Source organism: Bacillus rossius, chromosome 17 (assembly GCF_032445375.1).
Source record: "Bacillus rossius redtenbacheri isolate Brsri chromosome 17, Brsri_v3, whole genome shotgun sequence".
In the NCBI taxonomy this organism is placed as follows: Eukaryota; Metazoa; Arthropoda; class Insecta; order Phasmatodea; family Bacillidae; genus Bacillus; species Bacillus rossius.
In genome coordinates, this window is record NC_086344.1 from 27,590,541 (window position 1) to 27,614,995 (window position 24,455).

Here is a 24,455-nt window from a genome sequence, read left to right on the forward strand (position 1 = left end):
GTACCATTACCTCCAATAGTTAATGTCATTTGCAGACTGTTCCCTGAATAGCTTTCCAGTGCGAACTGGGCACGCAAATAAACACAATACAACAGAATAAATCAAATTGTATAATATTCAGTTGCCTTTTGTCTGTATAATAAAATTTTGCTTGGATGGAACATCAATTAAAATATAAAATCATGCGTAAATTTTCGTAAGAAATATTCAGTATTACCTTGAGAAAAAAAAACGTATTAACGTATTTCACTATAAATATGCAAAAATAACCATAGACATGTGTTTTACAAAGTTACAGTATCTTTCTTGTAGTATTGCAAACTAATTTCATGGCAACTGGTTTCCAAAAGGAATCTTTAGTAAGAAAACATATTTTATTTTGTCTGTGTATAGTGTGGGCCAAACACGGAAGAACCCGACAGACGTTGAGCCAGTAATACGTAGAGACAGGAAAAATTCGCGGTTTTATCTCGCGATATGCTAGAATCCAAATGTGTTTAACTTTTTGCTGCTTCAGTGATTGGACCACAGGTTGTCTGAAGGAATCGGAGCCAATGAATAATCCTCAACGAAAGAAGTATCGAATCAAAAGCATTCTAGTTAATAGTTGTCACGAGTCAGTAGCCAATGAGAAGATGTAATTTGACCGAGTGCATAGAGGATCTTGGAGTCTATCCTGTAGGTCATTGAATTCGCGAATTTTCCCGGTACCTAGTAATAAGAATTGTTTTGCGCACTTGACGTTCAATTGAAGAATACTGTGGCGCTGCTTCCCAAAAAAATTGAAATTTGTCTATTCTTTGCAATTTCATAGAACAATAATTTGTTTGGTTAGTAATAAACAGACTAATTTAAATCAACCTGCTCTTTAAAATATTTGTAATAAATTATATTCATGGTAGTAAAAAAAAGCATATTTATTCAATTTTTTTAAACTTAAATATTTGCAATATTGGTGCACCATTTTTTATTAACTGCATTATATTTTTTTAATTGTCAAGTGGAACATATATTAACAGATAGGCCAGTTACTTAGGACAGTTACTGTTCACATCTGATTTCGATAAAAAAGTTCCCTCCATCTGTGTTCAGCCCGGGCAACGCCGTGTACTGCAGCTTGTTGTTTATAAAATCTTTTTTTTTTTAGTCCAAGCAAGAACTTATTGAATGGTTTTTTACGGGCTTTAAAGGTACATATTTATATGAGTCCCAGCCTGTACTGAAAGCATGTAATCGTTAGAGACCTGCAAAATTCGCGGATTCATTCGGTGATAGGCAAGAATTCAAACACACATATCTCTTAGATAATTTTTCTATTGGATTACTGTTCATCTGGACGAATCTCAACCAGTTATAAATCCTCAACCAAAGAAGGATCGAATCACAGACAAACCAGCTGAGACGACTTACAAGTCGGCAGCCAATGAACTTGCGTTATTTGCCCGAGTGTACAGGGGTGTGTGCAGTCTATCCTGAAGGCCATCGAAACCGCGAATTTTGCAGGTCTCTAGTAATCGTGTGGTATACATAGAGACTTGAAAAATTCGCGCATTCATTTCAAGATAGGCTAGAATCCAAAAAGTTTGCATTTTTGTTGCTTCGGTGATTGGGCCACAGTACCTATATGAAGGACTCTGGGCCAATGAAAAAAATGTAAACAAAAGAAGTATCGAATCACGGGCGTCCCAGTTAACAGGTGCTCCTAGTCAGTAACCAATGAGCAGATGCAATTCGTCCGAGTGCATAGAGGATCATGGAGTCCATCCTATAGGTCATTGAAATCGCGAATTTTTCCGGTCTCTAGGTATACAGGTTTGTATTAACCGTTAGTATGTATTCTTCCTCTTAAATATCTTTATTTGAGAATATCTTTCATAAATCGATAAAAATTAGAAACCAGAGTTTTTCATGGTTTTTGGGAGAAAAACCTATCGTATTCCATTTTCAGTAATATTCTTTTTAATTGCAGAAATTTTCCCCGTTTTTATAGTGAAATTACAATAATAGTGCGTTTTTTTAATTATTAATAATTAGAGACCGGAAAAATTCGCGCATTCATTTCGTGATAGGCTGAAATTCAAACATGTGTATTATTCTGCTGGTACTGCTATTGGATCGCGGTTTAACTGGAGCTCTCTGGGCTATCGACCAAAAAAGCGTCGAATCACAAGCTGCCCAGTGGAGATGACTCACAATTTAGTAACCAATGAACACGCGTGTTTACTTGAGAAGTGCAGATGATAATGGAGGCTATACTAGAGGTCATAGAATCGCGAATTTTTCCGGTTCCTATTAATAATACACTAAAGTGATTTTTAAAACGGAGGCTACACACGAACGTTTAATACAAAATTTTATACCACATGATTAAATGATTTAAGTACACTCTAGGACTCATATAAATATTTGCCTTTATGTTCATTAAAACCATTAAATAATGATATATAAGTAGAAAGTAACATTTTTAGAAACAATTAAATATGATTATTATATAGGCTACATAAAAATCTATGTGTGAATGTAAGTTCCATATTGACTCCAAAAACGGCTGGACCAATTTTGATGAAATTTTCAAGCAATCTTCAGATTAGCCCAGTGGATGATCCTGTGAAGTTTTGTAGCGATCGGATCAACAGATTTTTTTTTTGCAATTTTGTGTCATATTTTTAATACGAATTAATACAATATTAGAAGCGTAATAATTCTTGGTCAACAATCTGCAAACAAGGCGCAGGCAATCAAATACGCAGAAAAAAAATTCCTTTGGTAACCAGTATCCAAGGAATAGTTTGTAACACTACAAAAAATATATTGTAACTTTGTACAACACATTTCTATAGTTATTTCTTCATATACGAAATACTTTTTTTGAGCTAATACGGAGTATTTCTTACAAAAAATTGGCGCATAATTTTAAATTTTAATTTATGTTTCATTCAAGCATAATTTTTTAAATCATGGAAAAGATAATAGAATATTAAAAAAATTGACTTTATTTTTTGTTACAAATTCTTATGCCCGCATTTAACACTGCTGTTCAGGGAACCGTTTAAAAATAACTTTTTAACTATCGGAGATACTGGAACAACACAAAGCATAAATGACCGGGCAAACACTAGTTTGTAGTTATACTTACATTTGGTTTCGTGTAAATATACAAATGTATACAAATATCTGTAATTTTACATGAATTATTTCTGTTCCATTTACAAAAATCCAGTTTCAGGTGTGGGACCAAAATGAAAACGCTCTAACGCAGTATCCGTGTAGTTGGGCGTGCATACGATCACCACTTACATTTACTAGACTTCCGCAGACCCATAAACTAAATGAAAGCCTTTCCATCGCGTTATGAGTAGAGACCGGAAAAATTCGCGGGTTCAATGACCTCCAGGATAGACTCCAATATCCTCTACACACTCGAGCAAATGCCAACTGTTCATTGTCTGTTGACTTGTGAGTCGTCTCGACTGGGTGGTCTGTGATTCGACACTTCTATGAGTCAGGGGTCTCTAATTGGCCCCCAGTCCTCCAGATTAACAGTGAACCAATGACAGAAGCATCACTAAGGTATAATTATTTGAATTTTAGCATAACACGAAAATAACCCGCGAATTTATCAGGTGTCTAGTTATGAGTAGGGCCATGCAAATTTCGCGAAAAGATTCCGAGGAAAGCTGAAAGTTAAAACACTGTAGCATCGTCTGTGTTTCCTGATTGGGCGAGTTTTTATTTCAGGTAAGTAGTATATGAATGGGGTTCCGGAAACAGGCCTCAGGCGGTGGATTGAAGATTTTCGACCGCCATCTTGGATTGTGACGTCACGGCGGCCATATTGAATGGTTGTGACCTTGACCTTTGACCTTGACCTTGAATTTGATCCTCAAAAATTGCCAAAATCCGCCAAAATTGGGCAAAATTTGCCCAAAATTCCTCAAAAATCGCCAAAATTACCATTTCTGTGGAAAAAAGTTCCGCCAAAAAATCTCAAAAAATTCCACAAATTAAAAATTTCTCATTTCGAGGGAAAAATTTCCCGTTTCGAGGGAAAAATTCCCGTTTTTAGTCCTTAAAAATCCCAGCGGCTGAAAATTCCTAAAACTGGCTTAAGCATCCTTAACTCAAGCCTCAGTTAAGCCATTTCTAGGAATAAGGATACCATGACCGCCATCTTGGATTATGTCGTCACCGTTGCAATTTTCGTTACGGTCGCCATCTTTAACTTTTTTATTATCCGATTTTAATAAAAAAATTAAAATTTATTAAAAAAATTCAAATAATAAAAATTTAATAAAAATATTTAAAAAGCATACTTTTTCGACACGGAGCTCGGAGTCCTCGGTTCGAACCCGACGAATGCAAAAAAATAAAAATGACGACCGATCCTTCCCTCGTGGTGGGTGCTGGCAGACTGACTCCCACCACTTTTTATCATCATCTAGTATGACGTCATGTCCGCCATCTTGTCTTCGATGCTGGAAGCCATCATCATTGTATCGTCGGCTAGAGTGCGCCGATGACATGTTAGTTTAATTCGTATCCGCTAGAGTGCAGTAATAATTTATTACTGTGACACCCGCCATCTTGTCATTTGGCCGCCATCTTGAAAATCCGTAATTATTTAGCTAGAAATTCGGGAAAAGTTCCAAAATTCATTAAATAAATCACTTATTAATTTACATATTTATTCGATCGATTCCCGTCCTCGGTTCGATACCCGATCGTTGCAATAATGTTTAATCTTATGTAAAAAAATAATTTAAATAAACCATGTTCAACATTCGTAAAGAAACTCTAAATCCTCTACGACCATCATCCTATAAGCCATCAAGACCATCATCTTGGAATTTTCGTAATAATTAAACTAAAAATTCAGGAAAAAGTTAAAAATTCATTAAATAAATTTCCGATCAATATACTGATTAATTAGATCGACTAAGGTCCTTGGTACGATCGTGGATGATGCAAAAAAAAATTAAATTTAATTTAAATACCAGAAAAGCGTAAGGTTCGAGAAATAAAACACCGCAAGTTCTTTTACAAACATAATATTTATTACATAATTTCTATTCTACTACAGGATCACTTACGAAAGCCAGAAATCTTATAATCATTAGATCCGCAGCGGTGTGAAATGACTAATTCTTAGCTCCAATCGGTTTATACTAGACAGAGTCCAGCCAGAACCTTTACAGACATAGTCCACCTCTTCTTGACAGAGTTTCTGGATACCGTTTTTAACAGTTTGCTTCACATCGTTAGAACTGTAAATTACTGCAGCCGATGTCTAGAATGCACACTTCTTCACTTTGTCATCGAACGGATATGGCTTTCCATATATACAGTCCAACCACAAGTTATATTTCAAAGGTCCGTTTGTTGCTACATCATCAGTAAGCTGATTGATTATCTTCTGTCTGATATCGTCAAGAAAATTACAAATGTCCTTCGACTCACCGAACGTATTTAGATAATAGTAGTCTTTCAACGTTCCACGAAATGCAGACTGCGCCAAGTAGAAGCCATTATCGTTCACTTGTAATGCTCCGAACACAGTCTTAGGTTTAGTTCCATGTTCAGACGTCATAACAATCGCTTGCAGGGCATCTGTTTTTTTGGTTGTACGCTTTCGTGTCTCCAATCTAAAGCGAGGAGTCGAAATGTCGGCAGGTAGTTCAGCAGTAGGAGCACAGATTCCACCTTTACATTTTTTCGCATGATGTCGCAAACTATCAATTCGAGTAAACCATTTAAGGCACTCATCACATCGAAACTTCATGCGAGAAGGATTCTTCGTGCATTTGCTCCGCTCATGTCTTCGTGCATCATGGGAAAATGCGAACGACGTATCACAGTAGCTGCAAGGATACCGTGGTGATGAAGACGAGCCTTTCAGACCCGATCCAGATACAGGCGTTGCAACAGTAGTACCATTTCCAGGCATTCTCTTATGAACATCAATGCATCGTTGTTGCGCCGAAACCTTTACTTTCTGCCGAACAGCAGGACCTTTGCATGCCTTCATGTGCGTTTTCATATTATCTTTTCTGGCAAACTGCTTATGACATTTCTCACAAACAAACATTTTACGATATAGGTTCTTGGCACATTCTCTATTCTCGTGTCGCCGAGCATTGCTGTTGTTTGAGAAAATCTTGCCGCAGTAACAGCACCGATGTTCGCTAGTTGTCAAATCAGCATCCATTGAAGTCTCCATTGATGGCGAACCAGCGTTCGCCGAGTTTCCCTGTGCAGACAGCACTAGCGGCATTAAAGTCTCTTCTGCTGGCGGTACCACGTCTGTTGAAGTCTCCTCCAGTATTGACATCGACGTTGCCAACGGGATCTGCTCCACCATCGTCGACGCTGACGTCATGGTTCCCGCAGTCGATGGTACATCCTCCATCGAGTTCGTCGTTAAAGTCGGTAAAGATGCCATCGAAGTCTCAAGAACAGGCAATTACGCGACTTATGCACCAGAAGAAACAAACTAGGTGATCCTTACACCGACGACGACAGTAACAAACTGAGCGTCCTGCTGTCTAGGACTCGCTTATATACATGCACCGGATGGAATAATACGCTAGTCAAATCAAGAATCATTTACAATAATACTAGAGTCAAAACAACATTAAAAATAGAAGGACCATCAACGAAAAGGCAGCACATTTGGAAGCACCGACAACGAAAAGGCAGCACATTTGGAAGCACCGACAACGAAAAGGCAGTACCGACAACGAAAAGGCAGCACATTTGGAAGCACCGACAACGAAAAGGAAGCACCATCAACGAAAAGGCAGCACCGCCAACGAAAAGGAAGCACATTTGGAAGCACCGACAACGAAAAGGCAACACCGCCAAAGAAAAGACAGCACATTTGGAAGCACCGACAAAGAAAAGGCAGCACCGCCAACGAAAAGGAAGCACATTTGGAAGCACCGACAAAGAAAAGGCAGCACCGCCAACGAAAAGGAAGCTCATTTGGAAGCACCGACAAAGAAAATGCAGCAACGCCAACTAAAAGGAAGCACATTTGGAAGCACCGACAACGAAAAGGCAGCACCATCGACGAAAAGGAAGCACATTTGGAAGCACCATCAAAAAAGGAAGCACATTTGGAAGCATCATCAAAAAAAAGGAAAAACAATAGGAAGCACCGCCAACGAAAAGGCAGCACATTTGGAAGCACCGTCATCGAAAAGGCAGCACATTTGGAAGCACCGACTACGAAAAGCAGCACATTTGGAAGCACCGTCAATGAAAAGGCAGCACATTTGACAGCACCAACAACGAAAAGGCAGCATATTTGGAAGCACCGACTACGAAAAGGCAGCACATTTGGAAGCACCGTCATCGAAAAGGCAGCACATTTGGAAGCACCGACTACGAAAAGCAGCACATTTGGAAGCACCGACAACGAAAAGGCAGCACATTTGGAAGCACCGACAACGAAATGGCAGCACATTTGGAAGCACCGACTACGAAAAGGCAGCACATTTGGAAGCACCGTCATCGAAAAGGCAGCACATTTGGAAGCACCGACTACGAAAAGGCAGCACATTTGGCAGCACCGACAACGAAAAGGCAGCACATTTGGAAGCACCGACTACGAAAAGGCAGCACATTTGGCAGCACCGACAACGAAAAGGCAGCACATTTGGAAGCACCGACTACGAAAAGGCAGCACATTTGGAAGCACCGACAACGAAAAGGCAGCACATTTGGAAGCACCATCATCGAAAAGGCAGCACATTTGGAAGCTCCATCAACAAAACAAAAGGCAAAAAGGAAGCACAAGTTACGAGATCTAAGTCTTAGTTGGAAATCAGAATACAAGAAATAAAAACATTAAATTCTTATAATTTAAATTATTTATTTTATTGCTTTACATTATACAAATCAGCCAATCCATGAAAAGTGGGAATGTTTTGATATATTTTAAAACATTAGTAATTAAGATATGTTAGTTTTTGGTATATTGTACAAACATTATACTTAAAGAAATTACTTAAAAAAAAATTTGTTATTACTTCCAAACAATGTTTATAACATTTTTTTGGTCAGTCAGCTGCATACACACAAATCTGGCTTGAACTGGCACAAATTGGCAACCCTGGAATAACTTATCCAAGCATTAAATAGCAACCATATTTGGTGCAGAACATGGCTGAAATGTGTGTAATTGCTTAACATACTTTCGGTGTAAAAGGGAAGCACTGAATTACATTTATAATACTATTTCATAAGTGATGTTTGTTGTGTAGCATCCGTTACAAATATAACTAATTTCTTTATTTTGTAAACTGTTATAGTTTTGGGAAACATTAAATAAGTATTCAAAAGTGATATCCGACCTATTACCAGGTTGTTGTCATTATTAAAACATTGTATTAACATAATATTATTCAAATAAAATGTAACGGATGCTACACTGTAACGGATGCCACATTTCTGTGAATGTGTTCTACATGTAAAATTCTTAAAACTAAATTTTTGTTTTGTTTTAAAAATATACATAACCTGTACAATTTCTTTTTTCAGTAATTAATGAATGTAAACTTTGAATTTATTATCATTTAGAGTGACAGTATTAATTAAACTGTTTTATAACTTTTGATGAACACAAATGTTACAAACAATTGTCATTATTGAGTTTATGATAGCCTAACCTCAAAATACCAACCCTTCAATAAGTAAAGTTTAAAAAATGACTGCAGGTATATATTTCTGTTTTACAAAAATTATGTTACTAGGTATAAGTAACTTGAATCTTAGAAAAAATACTTGAAAGCCTTAATACATTTTAGCATATTAAAAATATTTAAAAAATACAAGTTTACCAATATTATATTTGTGATCATAATTTAATTCTTTGTGTTTTTCTTTACTTGTTCCAGAACCATGGCTCTAGTAAGCAGTAAAAATCGAATGGCCAAATGCCGAGAGAAGAAAAAACAAGATCCAGAACGGTGGAAGGAGTACTTAAAAAAAGATAAAGAATGAAATAAGAATAAACGAGATGAGCTTAAAATGAAACGAAAGAAGGATAGTGTAATTGATGCTAATTTAAAACAGAAAAAACGTGAAGCTATGAGAAGATACAGATCAAATAAAGCAGAGAAGTGCAGTACAAATGGGAAAACACCGGAAAAAGCTTTAGGTTCCTACAAATGCACAAGTACATTAAGAAAAGCAGTTAAGAAATTACAGTCAGCTCTTCCTTCCAGTCCTACCAAGAAAAGAGCTGTAGTTCGCCAGTTAGTGAAGGACATTTTCAGTAAAGTCGGTCAAACATTGTGTGCAACTGAGAAATCTCCAACATTGAGAGCACTAAAACCAGAGACAGAGAAAAAGGTTAGAGACTTTTATAACAGTGATGGAATAATTTGGCAAGCACCTGGTAAACGAGACTACAAATTAATAAAAAATGTAGAAATAGGAGAAAAAGTGCAAGAACAGAAGCGCTACATGCTGATGAAAGTAGATGAGGCTCATGCACTTTTTAAAGAAAAGTGCAATGATGCTGTAAGTAGATCTAAATTTTATCAACTACGTCCACAGAACGTCCTTCCTTTCAAAGAGACCCCACACAATGTTTGTTTGTGTATAGTACACGCAAACTTTATTTTTCTGACTGAAGTATTTTCCAGTTTCTCAACTGAATCCTTTACCCACAAATCCATTATTGATGCCATGTGCTGTGATTATAACAGTGAAAGATGCATGACAAGTAAGTGTGAAAATTGTCATTATGATGTGTCTGTACTTCTAAAACTAGAATGTGACTCCCTGCAGAAAGTAACATGGAAGAAATGGGGAAACTCTGAAGATGATAGTTTGAAAGTCTCGAAGAACATTTCCACCCTTGCAATTGGAAATGAACGACACACTTAAATCCTTCAAAAAACACACGTTTGTAAAATCTCAACAGTTTGAGTACTTTGATAAAAAGAAACAGAACCTTGGAAAATGTGAGGCTTTTATTCAGGTGGACTATGCGGAAAACATTTCCACCCTTGCTGTTGGAAATGAACGACACACTTAAATCCTTCAAAAAACACACGTTTGTAAAATCTCAACAGTTTGAGTACTTTGATAGAAAGACACAGAACCTTGGAAAATGTGAGGCTGTTATTCAGGTGGACTAAGCGGAAAACTATAGCCACACTCCGCAAGATGAAATTCAGAGTGCACACTGGCACCACTCACAAACAACTGTATTCACATGCTGTATTTGGTATAGAAATGATCAGGTTAAGTCATATGTTGTAGTGAGTGATGATCTTTCACATTCAAAACAATCTGCATGGGTCTTTTTGAAAAGTATTGTGTCAGATTTTGAAGACAGGTTTTGTAAAGGTTTAGACAACATATATATTTTTTCAGACAACTGTTCAGGGCAGTTCAGAAGCAGGTACACTGTTTTCAATATGCTGCACCTTGCTGATGACCTGAATGTGTCTACTGTAGAATGGAATACATTTGCACCTGGACATGGAAAGGGTGTAGTAGATGCAATATGAGGAAAAATTAAGAGAAATGTGTGGCTGAGTGTGAAATCTAGAGCCACTGAGATCACTTCATCCTATGACTTCTATCTAAGTGCAGAAAAAACCTGTAACAAAACACAAGTTCTGTATGTTTTCAAACAAGATGTTGACGAGACTGCTCAAAATCTTCTGGCTAAACGCTGGGAGAACATTAGAGAAGTTCCAGGAATAAGGGATTATCATTTCTTCAAAATGTTGAATGGAACTAGTACCTATATTAGTAGGTCTGACTGCTTATTCAGAGACGAAAGTGATTGACATATCTCTAAAAGATGAACTGTGTGAAAAGAAACGCTTGAAATTCAATGAAATCTACTCTGATGAGTCATTAGACGATCAGCCTCAACCACTGGACCAACCGCGACACTGCACATCATTTTTGCAACCTTCTAATGAATCACAATCAAACTCTCAAACTGAAAGTGAAATAAGGAAGGAGAAGATTAAACCCGGCACCTTTGTAATAGTAAATTTTGAATATACAAAAAACCACCATTTCAAATATGCAGCAATATTTCAGACCGCTTGTGATGAAGAAGAGGAATTTCGGGTAATGTTTTTGAAACAATATGGAAATAACAAACTATTCATTACCGATGAAAGTGATGAAAAATATATACCTACACTTTGAGCAAGTTAGCAAAATTTTACACGTTCCTAGTGTTACATTTCAAGGACTCAGGCTGGTATATCAGTTTCAAAATGCACTTGATGTTAATTAGTTGTTTTTCCAAATGGATTATTTTAAAATCAGCCTCAAACGTATGAGTACACTTTCAAGTAAACGTTTATTTAGAACTATAGTAACTGTGTTTATGTAAAACAAAAAATTATGCCTATATAATCTTAATAGTTTATCACCATGTAAGTAAATGGGTAAGTGTTATGAAAGTATGTTGTTACTGTTTAAGATGTTTTGTAACCAAAGGCAACTAATAATTTCATTAAACATTATTCTTGAATAATTGTTTGTAAAAATGTTAAACTTGTAAAATAAAATTTGTTACATTCATTACACCAGTGACTGTTTTTTTTTACAGTAATGTAGAAGTTTAGGAATACATGTTACATTCACTTGTAGAATCCGTTACATGAACTGTGTAGAATCCGTTACATTTTTGTAATCATTACAATAAACTTTATAATTGTGATACTATTATTTAAATATAACAAGAACAATCTTTTATCCTTCTTTTATCAGGAGAAATAAAGTTACACTGCTGTCTCTGATGCAGAAGCTAAACTTTAGAGGAATGTGTCTCAAACTGCTATTCTGAATTGTGTGGAGGTAGCATCCGTTACAGCTCTTTAAAAAAGAATATATTCCGTAAAATTAAAGTCTTCACAATTACAATTTGACAGGGAAAAAGCAGCTCCCTACTTTACTTGCTTCTATATAAAAACACAATATATGTTAATTTTTCATAATATATCACTTTTACAAGTAGTGGGAATGTAGCATCCGTTACAAATGGATTGGCTCAAATGCAAGTAAAACAAGCCATTATTGTATGTAGCCAGCATTCCTCAGTTCCTTGAGTATGAAGGATATTTCTTTGATGCACGAATAGTTTCCTGCACAAAGCGAACCATGTAGAAGTCTTAGCCGGTCAACCAATATGTTTGGATCTTTCCATGATGTGTAATCATTCTCTTCTACCACCATCTTCCTTGCACCTTTATAATAAATATTATGATCTCTGGTGTCTTCCGTTTTACCGCCAACCTCAGGGTAACTTTCATGTTTGAGACGGCGATCATCACAAGCTTGATCAGATTTATTTAATATATCACGTCGTTTCCACCGTTTCGGTCTCAGGACACCGCCACATTCTTCGATCTTGGCAGCTTTAGGTGCTTCATCATAATCTATGTCTTTGTCAACAGCCTCAGAGTCACTGTAACAATCACCGTTGAAGGAATCGTCTTCACCCAATTTACCGTAATAATTCGATGTTGATGATGTTGAAGTGTCTTCATCGTCTTCATGCTTCCTTTTTAGGAGTCCATCATTTTTACAAAGTAGGAAAGATCTACTTGAATTCGGCTGGAATATATTCTCACTTTTCACGTTAAGGATTCTTCCATTGTCTTCATTCTTCCGTAAATCATCAACCTCCTTCAATTTAAGTTCTTTGTCAAGATCGGAAGAGCCAAGAAAATTATTGTCATAATGCAGATCACTCTTCCTTAGGCTAGTAGATTCATCGTTGTCCTCTAGCTTGTACGCAGGCTTGGCGCTACAAGTTCTGCCATGTCTTTTTAGGCTCTCTCTCCGCGTAAACGACTTGCTACATCGAACACAACTTATCATATTGCGCAGTGGATTTTTAACACAGTCATTCTTCTCGTGTTGTCTTTTATTCTTTCTCAAGATAAACTCTTTACTGCAAAACTTACACCTATGTTCTTTCGATACAGCGTCAGATCCCAAATCGGAATTCATATTAGTTACTGAGACTAATGCCAGATACCAATTAAGTGTTTTAAATTAGATGCAATACTTAAATAGAAATTTTTTCATATTTCATCAGCGAGAATTAATATATCTCATGCAAAAGTACTTTATGCATGTAGTTCTGCTTTTCAACAACAGATGTCGCCACATGTTGCTTGCAGGTAAATAATATTTAGTTCTTTTATGCGGGATGCGGGATGCTCACTAACGATCGCAAAAGAAGGATGGCTTCGCTAGACTCCAAGGAAAAGGAAGTTTGTCTTGCATGTTGGTGCTCCACAGATGTCTCATAGCGTAATATTAGTTTGACTGAGTAATGATATTTTTTAATTCCACCTGATAAAAATATTGCAAGTTTTGATTTAGTAGCAGAAATTATCGAATTAGATGTAACTCCAAATAAAAAATTTGTCTCATCAGACAAAAAAAAAATCCATGCAGAGAGTGGTTTCTCAGAATAGTCAGAAACACTTGAAGAAACCACAGGAATGATTGCAAGAACTCGGGAAAAACCATCAAAATATTGACAAGAATAATCGGAAGCACACAGAGAAAACCGCCACAAGTTTTCTTTGATATCATAAAAATACAAAAAAAAATTAATAAAAAATTAAAAATAAAAACGAAAAAAAATTCAAACATTCTGCTAGCTTGTGAACTTCTCTTTGATGTACAAAGTTAGAGTTCTAGTACAAGCCAGAATGTTTGATTTTTTTTTCGTTTTTATTTTTAATTTTTTATTAATTTTTTTTTTGTATTTTTATGATATCAAAGAAAACTTGTGGCGGTTTTCTCCGTGTGCTTCCGATTATTCTTGTCAATATTTTGATGGTTTTTCCCGAGTTCTTGCAATCATTCCTGTGGTTTCTTCAAGTGTTTCTGACTATTCTGAGAAACCACTCTCTGCATGGATTTTTTTTTTGTCTGATGAGACATGTCATTTTATTTGGAGTTACATTTAATTCGATAATTTCTGCTACTAAATCAAAACTTGAAATATTTTTATCAGGTGGAATTAAAAAATATCATTACTCAGTCAAACTAATATTACGCTATGAGACATCTGTGGAGCACCAACATGCAAGACAAACTTCCTTTTCCTTGGAGTCTAGCGAAGCCATCCTTCTTTTGCGATCGTTAGTGAGCATCCCGCATCCCGCATAAAAGAACTAAATATTATTTACCTGCAAGCAACATGTGGCGACATCTGTTGTTGAAAAGCAGAACTACATGCATAAAGTACTTTTGCATGAGATATATTAATTCTCGCTGATGAAATATGAAAAAATTTCTATTTAAGTATTGCATCTAATTTAAAACACTTAATTGGTATCTGGCATTAGTCTCAGTAACTAATACGAATTCCGATTTGGGATCTGACGCTGTATCGAAAGAACATAGGTGTAAGTTTTGCAGTAAAGAGTTTATCTTGAGAAAGAATAAAAGACAACACGAGAAGAATGACTGTGTTAAAAATCCACTGCGCAATATGATAAGTTGTGTTCGATGTAGCAAGTCGTTTACGCGGAGAGAGAGCCTAAAAAGACATGGCAGAACTTGTAGCGCCAAGCCTGCGTACAAGCTAGAGGACAACGATGAATCTACTAGCCTAAGGAAGAGTGATCTGCATTATGACAATAATTTTCTTGGCTCTTCCGATCTTGACAAAGAACTTAAATTGAAGGAGGTTGATGATTTACGGAAGAATGAAGACAATGGAAGAATCCTTAACGTGAAAAGTGAGAATATATTCCAGCCGAATTCAAGTAGATCTTTCCTACTTTGTAAAAATGATGGACTCCTAAAAAGGAAGCATGAAGACGATGAAGACACTTCAACATCATCAACATCGAATTATTACGGTAAATTGGGTGAAGACGATTCCTTCAACGGTGATTGTTACAGTGACTCTGAGGCTGTTGACAAAGACATAGATTATGATGAAGCACCTAAAGCTGCCAAGATCGAAGAATGTGGCGGTGTCCTGAGACCGAAACGGTGGAAACGACGTGATATATTAAATAAATCTGATCAAGCTTGTGATGATCGCCGTCTCAAACATGAAAGTTACCCTGAGGTTGGCGGTAAAACGGAAGACACCAGAGATCATAATATTTATTATAAAGGTGCAAGGAAGATGGTGGTAGAAGAGAATGATTACACATCATGGAAAGATCCAAACATATTGGTTGACCGGCTAAGACTTCTACATGGTTCGCTTTGTGCAGGAAACTATTCGTGCATCAAAGAAATATCCTTCATACTCAAGGAACTGAGGAATGCTGGCTACATACAATAATAGCTTGTTTTACTTGCATTTGTATAATGTAAAGCAATAAAATAAATAATTTAAATTATAAGAATTTAATGTTTTTATTTCTTGTATTCTGATTTCTAACTAAGACTTATATCTCGTAACTTGTGCTTCCTTTTTGCCTTTTGTTTTGTTGATGGAGCTTCCAAATGTGCTGCCTTTTCGATGATGGTGCTTCCAAATGTGCTGCCTTTTCGTTGTCGGTGCTTCCAAATGTGCTGCCTTTTCGTAGTCGGTGCTTCCAAATGTGCTGCCTTTTCGTTGTCGGTGCTGCCAAATGTGCTGCCTTTTCGTAGTCGGTGCTTCCAAATGTGCTGCCTTTTCGTTGTCGGTGCTGCCAAATGTGCTGCCTTTTCGTAGTCGGTGCTTCCAAATGTGCTGCCTTTTCGATGACGGTGCTTCCAAATGTGCTGCCTTTTCGTAGTCGGTGCTTCCAAATGTGCTGCCATTTCGTTGTCGGTGCTTCCAAATGTGCTGCCTTTTCGTTGTCGGTGCTTCCAAATGTTGTGCTTTTCGTAGTCGGTGCTTCCAAATGTGCTGCCTTTTCGATGACGGTGCTTCCAAATGTGCTGCCTTTTCGTAGTCGGTGCTTCCAAATGTGCTGCCTTTTCGTTGTTGGTGCTGTCAAATGTGCTGCCTTTTCGTTGACGGTGCTTTCAAATGTGCTGCTTTTCGTAGTCGGTGCTTCCAAATGTGCTGCCTTTTCGATGACGGTGCTTCCAAATGTGCTGCCTTTTCGTTGGCGGTGCTTCCTATTGTTTTTCCTTTTTTTTGATGATGCTTCCAAATGTGCTTCCTTTTTTGATGGTGCTTCCAAATGTGCTTCCTTTTCGTCGATGGTGCTGCCTTTTCGTTGTCGGTGCTTCCAAATGTGCTTCCTTTTAGTTGGCGTTGCTGCATTTTCTTTGTCGGTGCTTCCAAATGAGCTTCCTTTTCGTTGGCGGTGCTGCCTTTTCTTTGTCGGTGCTTCCAAATGTGCTTCCTTTTCGTTGGCGGTGCTGCCTTTTCTTTGTCGGTGCTTCCAAATGTGCTGTCTTTTCTTTGGCGGTGTTGCCTTTTCGTTGTCGGTGCTTCCAAATGTGCTTCCTTTTCGTTGGCGGTGCTGCCTTTTCGTTGATGGTGCTTCCTTTTCGTTGTCGGTGCTTCCAAATGTGCTGCCTTTTCGTTGATGGTCCTTCTATTTTTAATGTTGTTTTGACTCTAGTATTATTGTAAATGATTCTTGATTTGACTAGCGTATTATTCCATCCGGTGCATGTATATAAGCGAGTCCTAGACAGCAGGACGCTCAGTTTGTTACTGTCGTCGTCGGTGTAAGGATCACCTAGTTTGTTTCTTCTGGTGCATAAGTCGCGTAATTGCCTGTTCTTGAGACTTCGATGGCATCTTTACCGACTTTAACGACGAACTCGATGGAGGATGTACCATCGACTGCGGGAACCATGACGTCAGCGTCGACGATGGTGGAGCAGATCCCGTTGGCAACGTCGATGTCAATACTGGAGGAGACTTCAACAGACGTGGTACCGCCAGCAGAAGAGACTTTAATGCCGCTAGTGCTGTCTGCACAGGGAAACTCGGCGAACGCTGGTTCGCCATCAATGGAGACTTCAATGGATGCTGATTTGACAACTAGCGAACATCGGTGCTGTTACTGCGGCAAGATTTTCTCAAACAACAGCAATGCTCGGCGACACGAGAATAGAGAATGTGCCAAGAACCTATATCGTAAAATGTTTGTTTGTGAGAAATGTCATAAGCAGTTTGCCAGAAAAGATAATATGAAAACGCACATGAAGGCATGCAAAGGTCCTGCTGTTCGGCAGAAAGTAAAGGTTTCGGCGCAACAACGATGCATTGATGTTCATAAGAGAATGCCTGGAAATGGTACTACTGTTGCAACGCCTGTATCTGGATCGGGTCTGAAAGGCTCGTCTTCATCACCACGGTATCCTTGCAGCTACTGTGATACGTCGTTCGCATTTTCCCATGATGCACGAAGACATGAGCGGAGCAAATGCACGAAGAATCCTTCTCGCATGAAGTTTCGATGTGATGAGTGCCTTAAATGGTTTACTCGAATTGATAGTTTGCGACATCATGCGAAAAAATGTAAAGGTGGAATCTGTGCTCCTACTGCTGAACTACCTGCCGACATTTTGACTCCTCGCTTTAGATTGGAGACACGAAAGCGTACAACCAAAAAAACAGATGCCCTGCAACCGATTGTTATGACGTCTGAACATGGAACTAAACCTAAGACTGTGTTCGGAGCATTACAAGTGAACGATAATGGCTTCTACTTGGCGCAGTCTGCATTTCGTGGAACGTTGAAAGACTACTATTATCTAAATACGTTCGGTGAGTCGAAGGACATCTGTAATTTTCTTGACGATATCAGACAGAAGATAATCAATCAGCTTACTGATGATGTAGCAACAAACGGACCTTTGAAATATAACTTGTGGTTGGACTGTATATATGGAAAGCCATATCCGTTCGATGACAAAGTGAAGAAGTGTGCATTCAAGACATCGGCTGCAGTAATTTACAGTTCTAACGATGTGAAGCAAACTGTTAAAAACGGTATCCAGAAACTCTGTCAAGAAGAGGTGGACTATGTCTGTAAAGGTTCTGGCTGGACTCTGTCTAGTATAAACCGATTGGAGCTAAGAATTAGGCATTTCGCACCGCTGCGGATCTAATGATTATAAGATTGCTGGCTTTCGTAAGTGATCCTGTAGTAGAATAGAAATTATGTAATAAATATTATGTTTGTAAAAGAACTTGCGGTGTTTTATTTCTCGAACCTTACGCTTTTCTGGTATTTAAATTAAATTTAATTTTTTTTTGCATCATCCACGATCGTACCAAGGACCTTAGTCGATCTAATTAATCAGTATATTGATCGGAAATTTATTTAATGAATTTTTAACTTTTTCCTGAATTTTTAGTTTAATTATTACGAAAATTCCAAGATGATGGTCTTGATGGCTTATAGGATGGTGGTCGTAGAGGATTTAGAGTCTCTTTACGAATGTTGAACATGGTTTATTTAAATTATTTTTTTACATAAGATTAAACATTATTGCAACGATCGGGTATCGAACCGAGGACGGGAATCGATCGAATAAATATGTAAATTAATGAGTGATTTATTTAATGAATTTTGGAACTTTTCCCGAATTTCTAGCTAAATAATTACGGATTTTCAAGATGGCGGCCAAATGACAAGATGGCGGGTGTCACAGTAATAAATTATTACTGCACTCTAGCGGATACGAATTAAACTAACATGTCATCGGCGCACTCTAGCCGACGATACAATGATGATGGCTTCCAGCATCGAAGACAAGATGGCGGACATGACGTCATACTAGATGATGATAAAAAGTGGTGGGAGTCAGTCTGCCAGCACCCACCACGAGGGAAGGATCGGTCGTCATTTTTATTTTTTTGCATTCGTCGGGTTCGAACCGAGGACTCCGAGCTCCGTGTCGAAAAAGTATGCTTTTTAAATATTTTTATTAAATTTTTATTATTTGAATTTTTTTAATAAATTTTAATTTTTTTTATTAAAATCGGATAATAAAAAAGTTAAAGATGGCGACCGTAACGAAAATTGCAACGGTGACGACATAATCCAAGATGGCGGTCATGGTATCCTTATTCCTAGAAATGGCTTAACTGAGGCTTGAGTTAAGGATGCTTAAGCCAGTTTTAGGAATTTTCAGCCGCTGGGATTTTTAAGGACTAAAAACGGGAATTTTTCCCTCGAAACGGGAAATTTTTCCCTCGAAATGAGAAATTTTTAATTTGTGGAATTTTTTGAGATTTTTTGGCGGAACTTTTTTCCACAGAAATGGTAATTTTGGTGATTTTTGAGGAATTTTGGGCAAATTTTGCCCAATTTTGGCGGATTTTGGCGATTTTTGAGGATCAAATTCAAGGTCAAGGTCAAAGGTCAAGGTCACAACCATTCAATATGGCCGCCGTGACGTCACAATCCAAGATGGCGGTCGACAATCTTCAATCCACCGCCTGAGGCCTGTTTCCGGAACCCCATTCATATACTACTCAGGTACATGACGATTGTTAAAACACCAATCACAGTAATTCATTGCGGAAGCAAATGCGTCCTGAGTGGCTCAGCCGAACAAGGCAGCCACTTCTCTCCCAGACGGCCGCCAATCACAAGGAAGAAACCGCTGGTGCGCGTATACCTCGTTGCAGTCTAACAGGCGTTCAGCTTTATTCGCGAAAAATGCCTGCCTCTAGTTATGAGCAATAAATCCGCGCGCTAATGTTCACGGCCACATTACCCAACGCACCTCGATAACCCTGCATGAGAGGGAGGGAGCATAATCCCACGTGGCAGGAAGATAATTGATTGATGTCAACTTTGGGTCCTCGGGACTGGACGAGCATTCGTCAAATGCCAGTAGCAGCTGACGTCAACCTTTTTTTTTTGTCTCCCGTTATTACGATATCAAGAACCCAACTGCCGACGGTGACGTAGAATTCTCCATCGTATGGGCCGTTTTTTTTTCTGTAGACCGTAGCCTCGCATGCAAAAAAATAAAATGGCCATGAAAAGTTAAAGTTGCACCAGAGATGATGAATCATCACCGAAGTATCATGGATATGTGAACCGAATGCTGCAAAACTCTCCTGACCTGTGTTAAGCATTTGTGTACTCAGAATTAAAATATTAAAAGTTACAATTATAGGAATTACAGTCAATTCACGACATTTTTCAACTAAGAATACACATCAAATAAACGGAGTTTTTTCCCCCCTTCTCAATTCAAGATAATTGAATCTTCGTATGAGTTGATCCATATTTTGACTTCACAAGTTTTTTTGTTTCGTTGTAAACATTGAAATAAAAAAAACGCGCAGAAGGAGGAAAAGTGTGTTTGCTGTGGACTTGGGACAATTTATAATGTTCTGGTAGTTAAAAAATGCTCCAAAATAGGCATTGTGAGCTCATGTTAAAATTAAGTATAGACAGTACCCGTATATTGACTACACTCTAATTTTTTTTTGTAAATGGAACATAAATGTTCATGTAAAATTATAGACATGTGTAAATTTGTAAATTTACACGAAAACAACTGTATCGCTACAAAATAGTGTTCGCATTGAGTTCGCCTTTTCTTGTCCCAGTACCTCCAATATTTAATTTTACATTATGAAATAGCGATTAAAATATAACGTTATGTGCCAATTTTCGTCAGAAATACTCAGTATTATCTCAAAAAACGTATTTCATATATGCAAAACTAGCTATAGCCTTGTGTTGTACAAAAGTACTTGTTGTATTACAAACTATTTCTTGGCAACTGATTTCCAAAGGAGCCTTTTGTTAAAGTACAGAATTTGGTTTTCTGTGTAATGTGTACTGAAAACATGAAACCATTTGTTATATAGTTTTGGGGTAGGTAACCATTCGTATGTAGTCTTCTTCTTAAACCTCTTTATTTTTAATACATCATTCATAAATTAGCATAAATCATGTTTCTCAGAAACCCTGAAAAACTCAGTTTGATATGGTTTTGCCTCTAGAAAGCCTATCAGTTTGGACACTAGAGGTTTTCTATCTTTATTGACGACAGGCTAGAGTGCGAAAGAAAACCTTAAGGCAAGCGGTGGTACTAGAATTAATATATATAAATAAATTGTTTGATAACTCATTTAATTATCTGATTACATATATTTTACACTCTAGTTAAATTTTACCTACTGACAGATTGTTTTTCTTCTCAGTGTACAGATAAAAAAATCGCTTAGATAAGTTGGAAGCTATCTAGTGCTTGTTTTTGACCCCAACACCGGCAAGGTTATCAGCCTGTCGTACCTAGTATCTCGTTGCACAAAGAATCAAAATTCGACCTTAGTACCTGGAGCACTCCGCAAGATATCTCCTGACCTCTGACCGATTTTTTTCGCCGTCAAACTCTAGGGAAATAGTTCTCAATTGTGTGTTTATAGGGTTTGACAATTCTTAGTTTATCGTTTATATCTTATAACATATCTAATTTATGATTTTTTAAGTTACGTCATTTCTAAGCTGCATGGTTGTACGTTGTGTATTCTAAGTTTTTTTAGTTATTATAGTTTTAAATTGAGTTTTTTCTGGCTGACGATAATTATAAGTTGTGTGTTTCTAAGATATGACAATTTTAAGTTGTGCGTTTCTCAAAGCGTGGTTTGACTTGTGTTTCTAAGTTACGGATTTCTAAGAAGTGACTGTTCTAAGTTGCTTGTTTCTCATCCATGACAGGTCAAAGTTGTTTGTTTATAAAATACGACTTTATGAGTTAAGTGGTTCGCCATACATAGTATGTCGAGTAGCAAAAGTTGGAAACGTCGTATTATGCGTCGTTCCTTAAGCACAGAGTTCAAGAGGTGTGCAAATGTAACCTGTTAGTTAGCTGCTGACGTAATAGACATTATTAATGTATTTATTCATTTACCATGCCCACCAAAAAGTTGTGAAGCTTCTAAGGTGGGCACAGCATAAGAACAATCAAACAAATACATACACATACAGACAAAAGAAATATACAAAGAACGAAAGCAGGTACCTACTGTATGAGGTAGGCACCACATGCAGGTAGGCACTACATACAGATAGGCAACACCCGTAAGTAGGCAATATATACAGGCAGGCACCACATACATTCAGGCACTTGCAGGATTACTTACAACCACACGAAGTTGTCTGCAAACACAATTTAACAGAATAACAGCGGCAGGAATGTACGAATATAAGTACCAGGCTACTTTTTGAAAATTGTCCAATTCAGACAAGTTATATGACACTAATTATTAGAGCCCGGAAAAATTCGCGGATTCATTTCGTGATAGGCTGAAATCCAAACATGAGTACAATTCTGCTGGTTCTGCCATTGGCTCGCAGTTTAACTGGAGCTCTCTGGGCCAATGAGAGACTATCGACCAAAGAAGCGTCGAATCACAAGCTACCCAGTGGAGACGCCTCACAATTTAGTACCCAATGAACACGCGTGTTTACTTGAGAATTGCAGAGGATAATGGAGGCTATCCTAGAGGTCAATGAATACGCGAATTTTCCCGGTCCCTACTAATTATACCAGTTGAAATGTATGCCAAAAGATGAAGTATCCAGCCAGGGGGAAGGGGGTAATTTTAATATCCAGGATCTGTAGTAAGCCTGCCTGTAGTACTGAAGACTTGAGAACTGTCACATCTGAGACAATCTATACATAGAGACTGGAAAAATTCGCTCTTTGGATGACCTCTAGGATAGACTCCAACATCCCCTACACACTCAGGCAAATGCCACCTGCTCATTGGCTACTGACTCGTGACACCTGTCAACTGGGACGCTTGCGATTCGATACTTTTTTGGTTGGAGGTTTTTCATTGCCTCAAAGTCCTTCAGATAAACTGTGAGCCAATCAGAGAAGCAATATTAAGGTACAGTTGTTTGTATTCTATCATATCGGGAAATTAATCCACGAATTTTCCGGTCTCTATCTATACGTCACTGATTAAACCATATGAAAAGTTTGTCCAAGGACGTAGTATCCAGGAGGTGACAAAAAAAAGGAGTTTGTATAATCCAGGTGGTGGCTAAGAGGGTTTCAGTACCTGTGGTACTTTAGTTTTGAGAGCTATAAAAGTTTTGAAGAGTCAAAGTTTGATTTTTTTATACACAAATTGATCAAAACATGTAAGTGTAATTAATTACGTATGGCAAATTGAAAAAACATTATTACGGCAAAATTATTGAGTTTAATGATTTACAGAGGCTCAACTTTCATGTTGCATCAGTATAATCTAACTACTTGAGAGACATTTTCATCTCTATTTAAGTTTTCTGGTCTGTTGGCAGCATCAAAATGGAAAAGTTTTTGACCTACGTTCGGATCATTGTGAGTAGCTCGACAGGTTGACGGAACGACGGGGAACGGACGGTTGAGACATGACTAGGGCCATGCAAATTTCGCGAAAAGATTCCGAGGCAAGCTGAAAGTTAAAACACTGTAGCATCGTCTGTGTTTCGTGATTGGGCGAGTTTCTTTCAGGTACATGACGATTGTTAAAACACCAATCACAGTAGTTCATTGCGTAAGCAAATGCGTCCTGAGTGGCTCAGCCGAACAAGGCAGCCACTTCTCTCCCAGACGGCCGCCAATCACAAGGAAGAAACCGCTGGTGCGCGTATACCTCGTTGCAGTCTAACAGGCGTTCAGCTTTATTCGCGAGAAATGCCTGCCCCTAGACATGACTAGGGACAGGAAAAATTCGCGGGTTCAATGACCTCTAGGATGAACTCTATAGTTCTACGTACACTCGGTCAAATGTCACCCTCCCATTGGCTGCTGTCTTGTGAAGGTGTCCCAATGTAGCGGCCTGTGATACGATACAGCTTCGGTTGAGTGTTTCTCACTGGCCCAGAGTCATCCAGGTGAGTTGCGAGCCAATAGTAGAGGCAGCACTGAGGTATAACTATATGAGTTTTAGGCTGTCGTGAAATTAATCCGCGAATTTTTCCGGTCTCTAGACATGACGGGTCATTGAGAGTCCAGCTAGCAAGCCATCCCGCTCCGATCAGCCCAACGGTGCAAACGTTGGAGCGTTAACGAGCCATGTTAACACAAAAATAAAAATAAACCGTTAAAAATCTCACCAATTGCAAGTGTCAATTTGTTTTTCTCACAGATTTTAATTTTATTTTGAGATGTGTAAGGTAACCGGGGGGAAGATGCCTGTCGGGGGAAGATGCCTCAGGCGGACGTATTTCCGAACAAAAACACAGATAGCAGCACCAGCCGTGTAGCGAGACAGCGCTGAACGTGTACAAGAAGCCACGAGGAGTCACGGCGTGTAGGACCCTTTTTCATCGTTTTATGGTTAAATATATGAAGATATTGAAAGGTGAGTACGTATCTTATAATATTTTATTACCATTTCGTAAGACATAAGAAATTTAATTTATATGTATGCATAAAACTAGTGGTATACGAAGATTCAACACTCTTTAACGCCTTTGAAGTGATGTGTGGCGATTCCCGCTGAGAATATTGGAGTAAAAAAAATGTCAGTGGCGTGTTACCCCAATACGTGGGGTAAAATGCCACGT